The sequence below is a fragment of the Eulemur rufifrons genome, chromosome 16, assembly GCF_041146395.1.
Source record: "Eulemur rufifrons isolate Redbay chromosome 16, OSU_ERuf_1, whole genome shotgun sequence".
NCBI lineage: Eukaryota > Metazoa > Chordata > Mammalia > Primates > Lemuridae > Eulemur > Eulemur rufifrons.
In genome coordinates this window covers 38,495,498-38,509,317 of record NC_090998.1, presented here as the reverse complement: position 1 = coordinate 38,509,317, position 13,820 = coordinate 38,495,498, and the positions used below count along the sequence as shown (strand labels likewise).

Here is a 13,820-nt window from a genome sequence, read left to right as displayed (position 1 = left end):
ACATTAAATATGAAAAGATTAAACTTATCAAAAGACAACCAGATTCTTTTTAGATCCAACTATGTACCACTTACCAAGATACACTTAAAACAAGGTAAGCCAGAAAGGATGAAAATTAAAAAGATGTTAAAAAATATGCTACACCAATATTAATCAAGAAATATTATTCATTCATTAATATTAATAACACACAATAAAACTTAAAACAAAACAGCCGGGCATGGTGCTGTGTGCCTGTAGTTCCAGCTACTTAGAAGGCTGAGGCAGAAGGATCACTTGAGCCCAAGAATTTGAGAGGAGCCTGAACAACACAGCGAGACCTCATCTTAAAAACAAAAAGACTTAAAGCAAAAATCATTCATATGTGATCAAGAGACAGCCCACAGGATTCATCTAAACAGAACTCTTACATCCAGAATAAGATAACCCTCCCCACCATGGACAGATATCTAAGAAGAAGGTGCAAGTACTTTGAGTAAGAATGCCCTTCCCTCCCTGCCAACACTCTTCCCATCACCTCTGGTAGCCGCCTGCTCTCTATCAGGCCTAATCTTTTCACTTTCTTCATCTCTGTTTATGCTGTCCATCAAAAGAAGCCCCAGACTCCCAGATCGCTCATCTCCCATCTTTTAACCCCCACACAGTTCTGTACATCTCTGGTTCTGTCTCCATGTATCACCCATCTCTCTCCAAATTTTGATACCCCTTCATCTGTGCCTTACATTTTCAACATCTTCTCTGAACATTCCCTTCAACTTCTTGCTCTAACTGAAAACCTGGATCTCCTCTGAGGCCATATTGCCCTCTGCGGCCCTAAAGTGGAGTAAGTTATCTTTCCCATACCCCTCATACTGCTGGACCTGGGACGGGGTTAAGTGTCCTCCTTGTTCCTCACAGATGCTTCCAAATCAGTCTCTCTCCTTCTTCCCCCCCCCCCCCAAAAAAACCCTGCTTTGAATATCCTATGATAACTCTATTACCCATTATTTGGCTTACTGTGACTTTGCACAACACTACTCGTCTTAAGTCTCAGTGATTTCACAAAGATGATCTTACAACAACCCTACCTCTCTGAATTCCTGTATCAGTTGTTTAAAGTTCTCACCTCCAATGATATTGTCCTTTACCCACTTGGCCCATGATCATGCCCCCACAATCTCAATTTTTGTATCCCACTGACAATGACCTAGTATCTTTGTAGTTCAGTATCTCACATACCCAAACTCTAACAGCCTTTGCTACCACCAGAACGTTCAATCCATCTTTTCACTTTCTTTTAGCCACTTCACGTCCTCCCTTCCCTCCTTACCTGGTTTAAATTCCAAGTATATTATATAATTGTTTATACAAATACCCTCTTTTCCTTTGCCCCTCTCCTGCTTTGTTCTATTATCTTGGCAAAAACCCCTCCCTGGTTAAATCCACTCCAGATATACACCCCTGCAGCTAAATGTGGCTGGAGGAAAAAACAACATACAGACTGATCTCACTTTACATTCATGACAACAAACCTCAAGGGGCCCTCAATGCCGCCTGGCAATCATACATTATTTCCCTACTGCAGCCATTCTCCCATTCTCTTAAACAATTTCACACCTTCTCTCCTCACAAACCTCCACTTCTCCCCACCCTCACTCTAAGCTGAGCACTTTGTTTTCTACTCCACTAAGGATATTAAAACAATAAGAAAAAAACTTTCACAAACTCCCACTACCAAATCAATCTACCACCTACCTGGTAGGTGGGTTTCAGATATATTTTGAAGATGAAATCAACAGAAATTGGCAACGTATTTGACGTGAGGTAAGAGGAAGAAAAAGGAATCAAAAATGACTTTTAGGTCTTTGCTCAAATATTACTTTCCTCAATGAGGCCTTCCCAAACCACATCTGCATCTCTCTGTCTCTGTCTGTCTCTATTGCACACATACACAGACACATACACGCATATGGTCTCACATGCTCACACAGTCCCCGTCTCTCCTTTCCTGTTTTTTTTTAATTTTGGGTTTGTTTTTTGGTTTTGGTTTCTTGGCAATACCAGTTATCACCATGTAAAATACTAAACATTTCACTCCTTCACCTAATATTTGCCTTCCTCCACTAGAATATAAGCTCTATTTAGGCAAGAATTTTCATGCTTCATTCACTCCTGTGTAGCCGGCACATAGTAGGCACTCAATAAAACCTTTTTAGGGAAAAAATGCATAAAAGGTTTTTGGCATGAATAAATGCATGGATGGTGGTATTGTTTACACAGAAAAAGAAAATGTTTAGAGTGGGAAGAATCATGGTCTCTGTAGGAAGGAGCTCGTCTAATGAGAAAAAGATACTAGATTTTATATGAAACATACACTTACAATACATTAGTATTCTACTATTTGTTAACAGATAAAAGCAAAACTGCATAACTAATATAGTATGATCCCATTAAGGTGGTCTCTGCCAGGTTTCTTCATTGTAAAATTTGTTTTTCTCTTTCCATACGCTATTTGTTAAAAGCAGTCACTAAAAGGTCCAGCCTACACTCATGGAGAAGGGAATTAATATAGAAGCATACTTATCCATGCTTTTATATATACATACACACTTGCACTCATAAACACATACATACATGTTTCTGCACCTATACAGAAAATGTTCTGGAAGGAAAAATACTGATCTGTTAGCCTGTGGGGTAAGAACAATACCCAAAGAGGGAATGGGATTAAAGAGAGGATGGGGAAACTATGACTTTTCACTGTATACATGTTTTATAACAAGCATATTACTTTTATACTTAAAAACAAAATAAGGTGCCAGGTGCAGTGGCTCATGTCTCTAATCCTAGCACTCTGGGTCATTTGAGCCCAGGAGTTCAAGACCAGCCTGAGCAACCTAGCAAGACCTCATCTCTACAAAAAATAGAAAAATTAACCAGATGTGGTGGCATGCACCTATAGTTCCAGCTACTCAGGAGACTAAGGCAGGCAGATTGCATGAGCCTAGGAGTTTGAGGTTGCAGTGAGCTATGATGACACCACTGCACTCTAGCCAGGGCAACAGAGCGAGACTCTGTCTAAAAAAAAAAAAAAAAAAAAAGGCAGCAATTTGGCAGCATTCACCAAAATTTTTAAAAGAGCATATCCTTTTACCCAGCAATTCACTTCTAGCAACCTAAAGAAACATTCACACTTGTCCAACAAGAGGCATATAAAAAATGTTCATTGAAGCATTGTTAGAAACACCTGTACACACACACACACACATATATCCATCAATTGGGAAATGATTAAATGGTATATGTGTATTATGGAATAAATGCCATACAGAGGTTAAAAGAATAAAGTGGCTCTGTATGTACTAACGTGACAAAAATCTGAGACATATTTACTAAGAAGAGAAAATCACAGAATAATACATAAAATATCGAAGACAACAATACAGGCCAGGCATGGTGGCTTATGCCTGTAACCACAGCACTTTGGGAGGCAAAGGCAGGAGGATCACTTGAAGCCAGGAGTTCGAGACCAGCCTGAGCTACATTGAGACTCTATCTCTATTTAAAAAAAAAAAGGGGTGAGGGGGTGGAATCCAACATACAAAAATATACACTTTTTTTTTTTTTTTTTGAGACAGAGTCTCACTCTGTTGCCCAGGCTAGAGTGAGTGCCGTGGCGTCAGCCTAGCTCACAGCAACCTCAAACTCCTGAGCTCAAGCAATCCTACTGCCTCAGCCTCCCGAGTAGCTGGGACTACAGGCAGGCGCCACCATGCCCGGCTAATTTTTTCTATATATATTTTTAGCTGTCCATATAATTTCTTTCTATTTTTAGTAGAGGTGGGGTCTCGCTCTTGCTCAGGCTGGTCTCGAACTCCTGAGCTCAAACGATCCGCCCACCTCGGCCTCCCAGAGTGCTAGGATTACAGGCGTGAGCCACCGCGCCCGGCTGCAAAAATATACACTTTTAAATAGGTATGTAGGTATGTAGCTGTAAGTGGAACAATCTGAAAGGGCACACACTAGGCTTGTAAGAGAGATTACCTCTAGAGAGAGGAATGATATTAGGCGAGTACTATTTGGAAAGGAGACCTTTTGCTTTACACTCCATACATTACTATAATGCTTGAATTTTTTCAATATTTATAAATTACAATAAAAGATAAGAAGAAAAAAAAGCATTTCATAAACTATAAAAATTCTTCTATCAGTACACAGTATCTCTGGAAGGATCTAAGAGAAAGTGCTACCAGTGATTACCTTTGGGGAAGAGAACTGGGAGACTATTTTCACCATTTACTTCTGTACTGTTCAATTTTGTTTACTGTGTGCATGCACTGCTTTAAAAAAAATTAATGTGCATTTTTTAAAAGTACGCTACGATAAGTGCTACTATGAATGTATGCAACAGATCTAAACACCCAAAAGGAGTGTTTGTGCCCACCTGAGAGAATTCAGTAAGCTTGAGGGGTCACCAACTACTTAGAAGTCACCACAGGCAGACTTCACAGAATGGGTAAAGGCACAGAGGTATCATGAAAGACAAGAGAGTTCTGGACAAAGCTGGGGAGCACAAGGAGAGAGGGCCTGCAGGAGGGATTTGAATAATCACTAGTTCCGGAATGCAAGTACTTCCCATTGTTTATTCCAAGAAAATAACCAAATTCAGACTTGCATACAGCTTTCTCAACGTCCTGCTTAAAGCTACTATAATGAGCATGTCTACCTATAAACCTGGCAGAATATATTCATTAGTTCAAGATGGTTCAATCCTGACTAGAAGGTAAAATTCTAAATTAATAATTGCTTTGATCTCCTGTTTTCATCTATCTTCTTTTGACCAGCCCATAAAGCCAAGTTACAATAAGCATAAAACAATGATAATACATCAACTGTATACCATTAAATATAAAAAGTAGACTTCACTAACCCAGTTTTCAAAAAATTCTGATTGTGGCATTTACAGCAAATGTCTCCTATCAGGGGAGAATGAAGAAAGATGATCTAAATCTCAGCTATAACTAGATGGCACTACTGCTTTGTAGTGCTTAGGAATGAATTAAACAGTGATGATAAACTGATTTTATGTATATGTATTATATTACTAATTTCTTGATTTGGGGGCACCAATTAACACAATGACTGCCACACTAGAAAAAAAATTTTTTTCCTTGGGGCCATGGTGTTTTATTACAAAAACAGAATAAAAACTTTGAAAACAAAACAATCCTAATTTAATGAAAAATGGTTATTTTTTATTGTTTTCTGTTCATGACTTATATGCAACATGAAAAATAGTTCTCTCAGCTCCCAAGGTGAAGAGACATGTGAGTTACATATGCTTCACAAGGCCCCGGGCTCAAAACCAGCATGAGTTAAAATACAACTCACATGGTAGTTAATGTGTTAAAATCAAACAATAAACATTGACAGAGTCAAACCTCTATTGATAATAAATATATAAATAGGTTTTGTTGCATCTCCACTCCTACTTGGAAAAGCTAGGCAAAATTTCCTTCCAATTCAGGGCACATATAGCAAAAATAATTATAATTATAGTATAACCTAATATTTATTAAGTGCATACTACATGCACTAAGTATTTTATAGCCATTAAAATTCAATAGTCAGGCCAGGCACGGTGGCTCACACCTGTAATCCCAGCACTCTGGGAGGCCAGTTCAAGACCAGCCTGAGTAAGAGCGAGACCCCGTCTCTACTAAAAAAATAGAAAGAAATTATATGGACAACTAAAAATATATATAGAAAAAAATTAGCTGGGCATGGTGGCGCATGCCTGTAGTCCCAGCTACTCGGGAGGCTGAGGCAGGAGGATCGCTTGAGCCCAGGAATTTGAGGTTGCTGTGAGCTAGGCTGACACCACGGCACTCTAGCCCGGGCAACAGAGTGAGACTCTGTCTCAAAAAATAAATAAATAAATAAATAAAATAAAATAAATTCAATAGTCATAATTCAATAAAAGGACGACCCAATTTAAAAATGGGCAAAGGATTTAAATAGATATTTTCCCAAAGAAGATATACAAATAGCCAACAAGCACATGAAAAGATGCTCAACATCCCTAGTCATTAGGGAAATGCAAATTAAAACCACAACAAGATACCACTTTGCACATAGTAGGATGGCTATAATTTTTTTTAAAAGAAAAAAATAACAAATGTTGACAAGGATGTGGAGAAATCAGAACCCTCATAAATTGCTGGTGGGAAAGTAAAATGGTACAGTCACTATGGAAAACTATGGTGGGTCCTCAAAAAGTTAAATATGGAATTCCTATATGACCTAGCAATTCCACTTTTAGGTATAGACAGAAAAGAATTGAAAACAGGTATTCAAACAAATACTATGCACGAATGTTCATAGCAGCATTATTCACAACAGCCAAAAGTAGAAATGATACAACTGACCATCAATAGATAAATGGGTAAACAAAATGTGATATATCCATACAATGGAAAAGTTATTCAGCCATAAAAAGGAATGACAGTGACACATGCTACCATGTGGATGAACCTAGAAGCCAGACACAAAAAGTCATATATCATTCCATTTATTTGAAATATACAGAATAGGTAAATCCACAGAGACAGAACGCAAATAGGTGTTGCCAGAGATGGGGGGAGGGGAGAATGGAGAGTAAATGCTCAATGGGTATGGGGTCTCCTTCGGGGGTGATGAAAAAGTTCTGGAACTTTTAGATAGAGGCAATAGTTGCACAACATAAAACGGTTCATTTTATGTTATATGAATTTCATCTCAAAAATAAAATCCAACAATCATGACAAGTAGCAGGGATTACTACTCCATCCATTTTACAGATACAGAAACACAAGTTCAGAGAAATAAAATGACTTCACCAAGTCCACAGAGGAAATAAGTATAGGAGTAGAGATTCAAAGCCAGATTTGTTCACCCAATGGCTTGTGCTCTAACTAACATGTTATACAGCTTCCCTATTTTAATAAGAAATTAAAAGAAAAATACTGAAAATATTATACCTAGAAATATAACTATACTATCAATGTTGGCTTGATCACAACTAACACCATTCAGCAGATTCACATTTCAGGTATCAAAAACTTCAAGTGCCAAGAAGGTTAATAATTTAACTTGGGGTTATTTCACAATGAAAATAATTAGCCAGTAGAGTGTGAAAGGATTGTGTGTTCTCAGCTTTATTGCCCAATCAAAAATATGATCATGGAAAAATTGAATATAATCTTACTGAAGTGTTAAGATTTCAGGTAACAACAAGTAATCAGATGAAAATACCAAATATCTCTTCTTTTCCAGAAGCTTTTTCTACTTCACTGGCTAGATAGCAAAAACATACATTTTGTAATCATTGTAGTTGAATTGTTTCCTATGCTCCCAAATTACAGTAACATCACATAATATCCTATAGTCTAAGTTACAGGATCATCATAACATTATGGGCTGGCAAACTAATGACAAAAGTCAAATATCAACTTTTAAAATTCCTACATAAAATACAACTTTTGAGTAGTGACAGAGATGAAAAAGATTACCCACTAATCCTTGTTTAAAGCATTGTCAACTTAAAAAGAAATTAGATAACCATCTCAAGAAACCTAGTGATGGGCCAGATGCGGTGGCTCACGCCTGTAATCCTAGCTTTCTGGGAGGCCGAGGAGGGAGGATAGCTGTAGCTCAGGGGTTCGACACCAGCCTGAGCACAGTGAGACCCCATCTTATATTAAAAAAAAAAAAAAAGAAAAGAAAAGAAAGAAACCTAGTCTAAGGTATATTCTGTATATTAAAAAAAAAAAAAAAAAACAAGGCCAGGCGCTGGTGGTTCATACCTGTAATCCGAGCACTCTGGGAGGCCAAGGCAGGTGGATCATTTGAGCTCAGGAATTCGAGACCAGCCTGAGCAAGAGCGAGACCCCGTCACTACTAAAAACAGAAAAGAAATTATATGGACAACTAAAAATATATATAGAAAAAATTTGCCGGGCATGGTGGCGCATGCCTGTAGTCCCAGCTACTCAGGAGGCTGAGGCAGGAGGATTGCTTGAGTCCAGGAGCTTGAGGTTGCTGTGAGCTAGGCTGATGCCACAGCACTCTAGCCTGCGCAACAGAGTGAGACTCTGTCTCAAAAAATAAAAAAATAAATAAAAACAGAAAGAAACCTAATGTGTACTGACTAGTAAGATGTAACAGAACATCAATTTCAGTCTAAGCTAAATGGCTGACATAGTTCTGTGGTGGTTCTGTACCACCTATCACTCAAGTACAATAGTTTAGCTTCCTGTCATCCCATATGAGTCATAGATAAGTTTCACCGTTTTCATCAAATGTGATGGAGCCTCTTATGATGAGATCCTTATGGGGCTCATGCAGGTAGGCTATGAAGGCAATTTACTACAAAGATGTAACAAGATAACCAAACAAGGTAAGAAGAGTTATTTCTGCCACACACTAATGCAAACATTTTGAATCAATGTTAACAGTAGGCTAGGAAGAGCAAGCAGTGGCTAACCACATTGACAAGCTATAATCAGAGACCAAGTGGATAACTTAACGAAAATTACTGTTCTACTACTGAGGGTAGCCTTAAAACAGCAGCAAGTCATTTAAGATAGAAAGATTGCAGGTCTTACAAATTGGTCTTTTCAGTCCTATCCAAGTCAATAGGAAATATTATCATTGGAAGCATCTTCAAGTACAAAAAATACATTCACTTATTTATCTTGACTCATCCGCAATCATATAATGGCCTCATCGCAAACCTGCTTCTCCTCAGTCCCAATACCTTTAGCCAACTCTAAAGAACACACACACACACACTCTCTCTCTCTCTACAACTAGTAATCATGTCATCTTGTCAATTAAGTGATGCAAAAATCCTCCTTACCAGCAATGCAAAGTTGTCATTTAGGGTTTGGATCAGTAAGAATCCCTATGTAATTCTTGGAGATTCCCAAAAACCCCCAATCGACTTGGGCCTAACCACAAATTAGTCATTGGATAACGGCCACAGAAAAGTCACCTTTAAGCTAATATCTATATCCTCAGACCTTGCAGAATGTTTTAAGGGCCTGGAGCTACTACAGAATCTGTGTAGAAGATGATGTATATTTCAGAAATGCACTCCCATCGGTTGTCATGGTGGATGTGAACACGGAGAGGGAATGCTGGCCTCCGGCCAATCCTTAATATCCAGCAACCTAAAGTGTTTACAAACTTCAAATATTTAGAAATATTTCAGAACTAATTCAACTGACTGGCAGTTAGCCTGGGTTTCAGGTAGACCACCTGCAAGGTAAGTATGGGCTCTCTAAGTCTCCCATAAGACTTCCAGAAAATGGCATATGAGCTTGAAGTCACTCTGTAGCCCAATAATCTCATGAAGCAAGATGCAGGGATAATTAACCTCCATGTGACATTTAGAAAAAATGAAATGGGAGGTTAGATCCATCCTAAGGGACAGTTCACTGCAGCTATTTCAACCTATTATATTTGGCATTATGGGACAACTCATATACTGTATATGGGGGGAAAGAAAATGGAGTCAAACAAATGACTTCAATCAATTTTACTTCCTGTTCTGTCCATGTATTCCAGGTACCTGCTTGAAACATTTAAAGCATATGCCAGGCATTCAAACTTTGTTCAATGAAGAAAAGATAAAGAAGGTAAGCAGTAACCAGCAGCTCATACATGTAAAACATTTTTAAATGAAAAAAGTACCCTGAATTTCAGAGGCAGCAAAGAGTACTAAAAATGCTCTACACTATTGACACATTTTTCATAGACACAGAATGTTCTTAAGATAATCATTCACATTTGCAAGTATGAGTGGAAAAAACTGTGTATAACAAATGGTTCCTTCCATACTGGATACATGAAAACTGGGTAAAACATTTCCTTTTGAATCATTTCCACTACAAGTATTCTGTTAGCAATACAGGAAAAGTCACTAGAGGAAGCACCATCCCTCATATATAAGGCCAAGTGCTACCTTTAGGTGAACACATAATAAAGCCACCATCTAAAAGTAGCCAAGTTTCCTCAAAAAACTAACCACAGAATTACCATATGATCCAACAATTCCACTTCTGTGTATATACCCAAAAGAACTGAGAGCAGGGACTTGAACAGATATTTGTACACAAATGTTCACAGAAGCCTTATTCACAATAGTCACAAGGTGGAAGCAACCCAAATGTCCACTGAAGATGAATGGATAAACAAACTATGGTGTATACATACAATGGACTAGTATTCAGCCTTAAAAAGGAAATTCTGACACAGGCTACAACACTGAGGAATCTTGAAGACATGCTAACTGACATAAGCCAGATACAAAATAGTAAATATTATGTGATTCCACTTATATATGAGGTGACTAGGGTAGTCAAATTCATGGAGACAGAATATAGAATGGTGGTTGCCAGTGGCTGGGCATGGAAGGAGAAATGAGTTACTGTTGATTAGGTACAGAATTTCAGTCTGAGAAGATAAGAAAGTTCTCCAGATGGATGGCTGTGTTGGTTGCACAGCAATGTGAATGTACTTAGTGCCACTGATCTGTATACTTAAAAATAGTTAAAATGGTAAATTTTCTGTTATATGCATTTTACAATAATTAAAAAAAAAAAAAAGTAACCAAGTTAGCCAGGTGCTGTAGCATGCGCCTGTAGTCCCAGCTACTGGGGAGGCTGAAGTGTGGGGATACTTGAGTCCAGGAGTTTGAGGCCAGCCTGGGCAATGGGGTAAGACCCCATCTCTAAAAAAAAAAAAAGCCAAAAAAAGTAACCAAACAAGAACAATGGTCAAACATTTGTGGTAAAAACGTAACAAGAAAAGCGGAAGGGTTTGTAATAGGCAGGCTTCACTGTCATCCTCCAGAGCCTAGGTGACGTACCTTGAAAGTCAAGACTTCAGACTAGAAGTGATAGATATGCTATTTTCATGTTGTTGCAGATATACACTAAGCAACCAAGGAAGGTGAATTACAGTCTATAAGAGATCATTTGCTATTGTAATGAATAGACTCTCCTTCCTAACAATTAAATCAGAGAAATACAAGCATTCCTTCCAGTTCCAATAAAAGTAACAAGACTGAAATAATCAGTTTTACTTTTAACAGAGAGGCAAGGTAGATCTGAGTGACTTTTAGTCCCCAGCTTTAATATGGTCGCCCTACAATGGGAAACTGCAAGCAGCAATTTAAAAAATAGTATATACAAACTTCCTTCACTGCCATTATTGATTTTATGCAAGTTACTTAATCCTCTGAGCCTCATCTGAAAAATGAGGATAATACTAACAACTATCTTATGAGGTAATACATATAAAGCACACATACATATAAAGCATACAAAAATGCTCAACAAATGAAAATTCCCTCCTCTCCCACCATTCACTAGTATCTGTAGCCTGATCAGCCTCCAGGGGCTATGCTGATGTTTTGGCCTGTAACTTGTGGCTCCTCCCTCAGGCCCCAGCTGCTTCCCTCAGTTCTAGCTGTTTCATTCCGGGTTTCTAAGAGGATCCTATCTATTTTTAGAGGTAATGTTAGTACCAACCGTGGGCTCAACAGGTGCTTGGAGGGCACTTGAGCACTGAGCAGTTTTCAATTGTTTTCCAGAGTTAATTGGTTTTGGCCCCACAACTGACTATCTTGACTTCTACAAGTAAGAGCACCACGTACGCACAGTACTTCAGTGGCACACGCCTGAACAGAAAATTAAGTGTGCTCACAGAACAAATTCTTAGCAAGAAGATGTTTTTAACCCTATTACCAGGACCCCAGAAGCTTTGTTAAATCACAGGAGCAATGAACCTTCCATAAACTCTACAGATGTAGCCCAGTAACCCAATTGTCATCTAAATCACTGTTACCATATCAGACCCAAGTTTCAACCAGTTCATGCTGCTTTACTACAACCAAGATGGCAATGGAGCAAGAAAGAACCATAGGGCAGTGATGATTTAAAGAAGGTATCCAATAGAGCTGGGTCTAAATCCAGCTTTATTATTCACTAGCTGTGTGACTTTAGTAAATTATTTAACCTCTTAATTTACAAAAGAGGAAATAATTGTGAGGATTAAATGAGATAATACATGCAAAAAATCTTAGCACACTGAAAGAGGTCAATAAAGAGCCACATTATCACTAATGAGGACACTGCACTCACTGCTTTGTTCAGTTTTCATAATATATAAGAAAAGTGACAATTTAGGTCATTATTTGTGAACCTTTATAAAGTAGCCTAATGCTACCATCCAAGAGAAATATAAACTGATGAATGTCCAAAAATCTTAGATGAGTCAGCAAAACTTAATGCCAAACAAATAAAAAGCTTAACATGGACTATATATGAACACAAAATGGTAACTACAATTTCAAAATCAGCAATTTTATATCTAGTACCATTCCAAATTTGGTCTGAAAATTCAAGTATTAAGAAAATGCAAAGATCCTAACTCCAGAAATACTTTCGCACAATATTCTCAAATCACCTTAATTCAAACTGGGAAATATGAGGCAGCCTGATAATTTGAAGTCAGCATCGAGAAATAATTTCTTGAGGCAGAACCCCAACTCTCTCCTACCAGCATAAAACCAGTAGCAGATGGTACCAGAACATTTCTCAGTGAGAAATTGCAATTCTAACAAACTACAGGTAATTTAGATTTTATCAAGGCTATGCATTACCTTTTGGTCCAAGTAAAAGCAAACATACAAGCTCTTGATTCTCCCCCAAACACCCTGAACTCTGCATTATCACTGACCTAACTCAAAGCAAGATATTTTTGGTGATCTATCCTTTCCTGCTTCGTTAACCACAGGTAAATTACATAAAGCAACCTTAACAGGGGAAATAAATTCTACAGGCATGGTTTATCAATTAAATGGACCATAAATGATACTCGAATTATTAAAAGAATGACCTGTACTCCTTAGCAGAGGGACAAGATTGAGAAAGAACCACTTTTTAAAGGAACCCAATCATCCTGGATGAATGAGGAAAAAGATACCACTCTAGTCCACCCATCCTATACTCTCTGACTGGATCTATCTTTCTGCTTTAATTCAAGCCCTAACCACTTCTATTGTATGTCTCTGCCTTATTTTCCATTCCGTTTCCAAGAATGCCCTTCTATTCCTTATTTTCAAATCCCATTACTGCCCCCAAATCCTAGAGACCTCGGACACCCACGCAGACAACCTTACGCATCTTCACTGGATTCCCAATTCATTGTACTTCTCATCCCAAATGATCCATTATTTCATTCTTTTCCATCTCGCTTGTTGTTTCTTAAAATCCAATACCCCACACACGCTCACACAGAGTGCCCCCTCACTCCATTGTTTCCCCGGCCTATCCCTTCGGAAACTCCCAACTCTGACCCGTGTGCCTCGCCGGCCGCGCTGACCCTAGAAACCTTCCACCCTCTGGGCACTCCTGGTCCCAAAGGTCTCACGTCCCCCTCTTCTCCGTCCCCCAGCCCCCAACTAATGCCCCCACCCCCTTTTCCCTCCCTCGAATCCGATTTCTGTACCTCTGTGCCCCTCTGAGCCCCAGCTAACCCCTCCACCCAGCACCCTCAGCCTCACCTAAAGCGGGCCCCCGCAGTCGCCGCGTCCCCCTAGTTCCGGGCTCTACGTCCCAGACGCTCCGGGGTCTGAGAAGAGGAAAGGAGATCCTCCGCCTCCTTCTCCTCCTCTTCTAGAGCCGCCGCCGCCGCCGCGCTCCTCCCCCAGCTCTCCTAGAGCCGGACACCGCCCCGCCCCCACCGCTGCCTTCCCGGCTTCCCTCCCGGGCCGGGTGGCAGGCAGGGGATCA

The 13,820-nt window shown here is 39.2% G+C and overlaps 1 protein-coding gene across 1 annotated transcript in view; it reads right to left on the bottom strand.

Moving 5' to 3' along the window:
* SPATS2 (spermatogenesis associated serine rich 2) overlaps nt 1–13,617 on the bottom strand; it is a 105,148-nt gene extending 91,531 nt beyond the window's left edge. The window contains exon 1 of the mRNA XM_069490145.1: nt 13,592–13,617. The gene's annotated coding sequence lies outside the window, so the exon portion shown is untranslated. The remainder of the gene's footprint in view (nt 1–13,591) is intronic.
* Nucleotides 13,618–13,820: the final 203 nt, after the last annotated feature.